We start from the raw sequence: 5,331 nt of genomic DNA on the forward strand, positions 1-5,331 counted from the left end.
ACAAGTAATGTCCGGAACTGAGATTTACAATATTTACTCCCCCTATCGGCCTCCATAGGTCTGCTAGTGTATTCCTCATTGTTTCAAACTTCACAACCGCTTTCGTCAAGAATCTTCCTGCAAAACATAGACATATGACTCTTGTTGTTCAGGGACAAGTTCAATTAAGTCCCGGCTCCCATTCTCCTCCTCTATGATCGACAACGACGCTATGCCATCCACCATATCCATCGGTCACCCTTTACATGCCAATTTATAGACTATTGAGAGAAACAACAATAACTTGTCTATGGTGAAAAAAGGTCTCACTGTTGGAAATAATAACTCTTACAAACAAACAAAGTAAATGGAGAAGAGGGTCATCCAACACTGACTTGGTACTAGACCAAGTTAATTCCTATTTACATTCAATTTACATTTGTAAGTTTTAAAACCTAACCCTCTTAGTAAAAAGGGGAGGTAATTAACTCTACTATGTGGAATGAAGGAATCATTAAGGTAGATTAATTTTTTGTTCTAATAGTTGTTTGAATTGCCATATTTGCTCATCAATCGTTTATGTCAAGCAAGGAAAAAATTGTCTTTATTGTTCATTTAAAATGGTAATGAACATTTGGTATTCAATTTTTTATTTTTTGGTGCTTACAACTTTTGTAGCAAAAGAGTGGTTATACAAAATAATTCTGCATATGGTGTAATAGGGGCTTTTTATAGCAACTATGCTGGAAGTGAAATTATAAAACTAAATTAATTTGGGAAACAATAGTGGAAGTTTAAAAATAAAGCTAGGATTAAGTACTTGACAAGCTTGAGTTAAATTCATATCATATCTTGGTGCCTCTCAAGTGAGTTTCTGGCAGGTGTAATAAGTATATGATTATAGTCTAGTCGATTCAGAAAATGTTCAACAATTGAAATTGTTAGTCATTGTATTTTGTGTTGCTTTTGAATGGTGCAACTCCCCAGAATGATAGAGATTGTATAGTTTATAGCTTATATTTTTTGAGATAGTTCATAGCTTACATGTTTGACACCATGGAGATCTAGTTTGTGCATTAAGTATGTTTGTAACATGTTGGTGGAAATAGTAGATTGTGATATGACACACTAACCTACATGAATAAGCTATTATTTAAATTTATAAGTTAGTAACTAAGAGATCTTATTTGTTTAACTTCTTTTCTTGTGGTATCTCCAGTTAATCCTTATTTTTTTTCTTGCATTCACTATTCTATTCTGCCTTACTTTGTGCACGTGAAATGCTTGCTCCAGAAGATGGATTAGCTTATCTTATTCGGGCACTGAATAACCACCTACTTGCTCGTTCATTCCACATTAGGGAGTATTATTGGATTGATTTACAAGAACTGAATGAGATTTATTGTTGCAAGACTAAGGGGTACTCATATGATGCAGTTAACAAGTTCAACATTTACCCAGTTCAAATTTTTCCTTGGTTGATTGAATGGATTCCTAATAAAGGATGTTATCTCTTTGGAAACATACAGGCAGCACATATAGATTTCAAATTTTTTTTCTCTAGGAAACATGTGGTCTGTTGTAAGCAATCTGGAAAAAGCTGATCAGTCACATGCCATACTTGATCTTATTGAAGCGAAATGGGTAGATTTGGTTGCAGACATGCCATTCAAGATATGTTATCCCGCTCCTAAAGGTTAAGAGTGGCAAATAATCACTGGTAATGATCATAAAAACACGTATGATATCTACTCTCGTATTATTTATTTATGATCTATTTCATCATTGTCTTCAACATTTCTCACTATATTTCCTTCTAATGTAGGCCTTGGTCTTACCACAATGGTGATTCTTGGCCAACTCTACTATGGAAAGTTAATTTGTTATGCTTAATATTCTCTCTGCTACTAATGTTTTGTTCATTTCTCCAGACACTTTGTAGAAGTTATATTTAGGAATAAGTTTCCTGAGTTGTCATGCTTAGATCCAATAGGATATGGCACCTTGTTGATGTTTTATAAAATAAAGTAATAATGATTGAATGTTGGCAGTGCAGCTTAAGAATTTAAAATTAGACTTTTTGTAGCTTATTATTGAAGCCATAAAGATGAAAAGGCTAGAAATTGCTGCAAGAGCTGTTGAAGTTGCTGAAAGACGCATATCAAGAGATAAGTGGCCTTAATACTATGACACGAAAAGAGGAAGGTTCATTGGGAAGCAAGCACGGTTATTCCAAACATGGTCAATTGCTGGATACCTGGTGGCTAAGCTTCTACTTGCAGACCCAAGTACAGCCAAAATTCTGATAACTGAATAGGATTTTGAGCATGTCAATGCCTTCTCTTGCATGATAAGTGCTAACCTCAAAAGAAAACGTGGTCAGAAGAACTCCAAAAAGACTTACGTAATATAAGATTCTGAAGTTGCTTTCACACAAGGATAGGTAACTTCAATTTATGGCTCAACTTACCTATCTGAACAATTTAAATGTATAAAGGTGATGATAACAGTGGTTTATGTTTCATTCTATTTAGGGGTTAAAGCTTTTGAGTACTGATTCAGGTATGATAGGATCTTAATGTAAGGATGATATGTTGATTTAGGATTAGCATTAGCTTGAAACATCTTCCTACATTGGAGATTATACAAATTATTTCCTGTTAAGATCATATACATAGTAGTATTCTTTTAAAGAGTTCACTGTAAATCAAGAATACCCTTATATTATTTTAACTCCATTTTTCAATTATGACATTTTTTGTATCTTGTAAATCATTTTGGATTTGTTATGGTATTTTTCTATCTCATAAATCATCACCATGTCATCTAAATTAATGCTTCACAATAGAACATTTTAATACATTTCCTCTGTTGATTCCAGATCAGTTGAAAAAATTCAACTGGTATGTAAAGCATTGTCTAAGAAAGTTATTAGAGAGTGATGATAAGATATTTCTTGCAAACTCATATTTTTATTCATTACATATTTTTGCATTACAACAAACTTATAAGTTTTTAATTCTTAGCATGAGCTCATAAAGGAAACTAAACATATAGCATTCAACAACTTTTGCTTCATTTGGTTCTAACATTAGGCACAATCCTTCTCTCAAACTGTACCATAAAAAATAAATATATTTCCAACAACAATAGAAATTAACCTCATATATATATATATATATATATATATTTTTAATTTATAAATGAAGAAATTACATAGAAATTTTTAGGTTGTGGGTCAAATTACAACACTCATTGAGAAATTATATTGCAAAAATATATATAGTATAGTATAGTATTAAAAGTTAAAATATTTGTATATGTATCTAATTGTCCCATTTGCTTTAATTTCTAAACAAGCTTCATCATTTTCTTAAGAAATTAATTGCCACATTTCTTCCATATTTTAAATTTAACAATATATTACAATTTTAATAATTAAATTCTCGTATTTATGTTTTTTGAGAACTGAATTCTAATTATCTTCATATATATGAAGGATTATGAAATAAAATTTCATTCAATGAATTCAAGCAAAACATATAAGTGGTCTAAAAATAAAATTAATGAATATATACCTAATTCAGGATATAAAGGATTACTAGTAATTACACAAATGGTAAAAATTGAATCAAATGAACAAGATAGATTAAATACCGCTTAATGTAAGCACATGTATATACTTTTGAACATATTTAATTTAGATTGTACTTTTATGTTTTTATGTTATTTAGGGTAAAGAGATAATTTCATTGAAAGTAAAATATGTGATTTGAGTTAGTTCGCAGTTTGAAACTTAGGAATCATCGGAAGAATATGACTCCTTATAACAAATCTATTTTATAATTACTACCTAATTGTGCGTTATGCATTAGGTAAAAAAAAGAAAACTTTCCTCTATAATGCCTCTAGTCTAGCTCTTGTTTTCCTATTTCATTTCCTTATGTTTTCCTCCTCTTTCTCCCAATTATTTTCTAACTCTTCTTATATTTCTAGATCACCTAAAATTGATCACATTGTAACACAATAACAAATGTGAGGATAAGATTACGAAGAAATTATATTGTGGTGAAGAAATTAATAGAGCTAATTTTATATAAAAAAAAATTATCTTATTGTTTTCTATCTAAATATTGCATCATAAATATAAATCATAGCATTAAAGATTGAAAGAAAAGCCAAAAGCATCAAGAAAGAAAAAAAAAAAAGAAGTGTCATAATCTATTTTTAAACTTATGTAATCAAATATTTTAGAGTTTTAACATTATTTTTTATTCTAAAGTATGTAATCTTCAAAAGAATTATTAGAAGATTATACTTAAAAAATATCTAAATATAGAGAATTCAATGCTTACTAGGAGTCAAAATTTATAGATTTCTTTCTACATTAGTCTTTAAAATTTAAAAATTAAAGAGATAGAGATCTTATTTTCATTATTTTGAACTTATGTAGTCAAATATTATAGAGTTTTAATATTATTTTCTTTATGTTATCTATAAAAAAAACTATTATAAGATTAGACTTAAAGAATATCTAAATTTAGAGAATTGAATACTTATTAGAAGTTAAAGTTTAGAGATTTCTTTTCTTCATTAGTCTTTAAAATTTAAAAATTTAATTACTACTTAAGTAATTAAAGAGATAAAAATCTTCTTTTCAAAAAGTAAATATATAATTATATAATTATATTTAAGAAGATGTTATTAGTTTCTACCTTAATTATTAAAAGTAAAAATATTGATTATGCGTTAATTATCAATAACTATTTTGCAATCTCTATTTAATTTAGGGATTTCGTTGCCATCTTTAACGGTTATGATGGTTCCTCTTTCACTTTAAAAGAGGATGTCGGGCTACAAGAGAAGAGGGAGAGAAAGAAAATTCACAACTATCTGAAATCACCTTATCAGACATGGATTAAGAAGGATGTTTTCTTGGTTTTAGATAGATGTAAAGGGTAACTGTCACTGGCAAGGAATGTGAACACTACACTTGAACATACTTATTTTTATTTGTGTTAAGAATATAAATTCTTACAATACCCCGACTCCTTATGCAGGCATGGATTGTTACAGTTCTTATCTAATCATTTCAAATAAGAGGATCGAAGCACTCAGCTCCTCTACATGATCCACTCAATGGAACAAGAGGTTTAATGCTTAATATCTTATATATTTTTGTTAGTACATAATATATATCGATGTATATATATCAATGTATATATATCAATGTCGTTGATTGATTCGCATTCGATTTTTGTTAAAGGGATATGGTAGATCACTTTCTTGCAGTAGTGTATGAAATCAAAGGAGATTTTGGTTGCGGTCCTAATATTTCTATGATTTGCTTTC

At 29.3% G+C, this 5,331-nt stretch overlaps 1 pseudogene; it reads left to right on the top strand.

Annotated features, from left to right (window-relative positions):
• The first annotated feature begins 1,226 nt into the window (after nt 1–1,226).
• LOC148240144 (neutral/alkaline invertase 3, chloroplastic-like) lies at nt 1,227–2,161 on the top strand (annotated as a pseudogene).
• Nucleotides 2,162–5,331: the final 3,170 nt, after the last annotated feature.

This window comes from Carica papaya, chromosome 9, assembly GCF_054855325.1.
Source record: "Carica papaya isolate Zhongbai chromosome 9, ASM5485532v1, whole genome shotgun sequence".
NCBI classification, from domain to species: Eukaryota; Viridiplantae; Streptophyta; class Magnoliopsida; order Brassicales; family Caricaceae; genus Carica; species Carica papaya.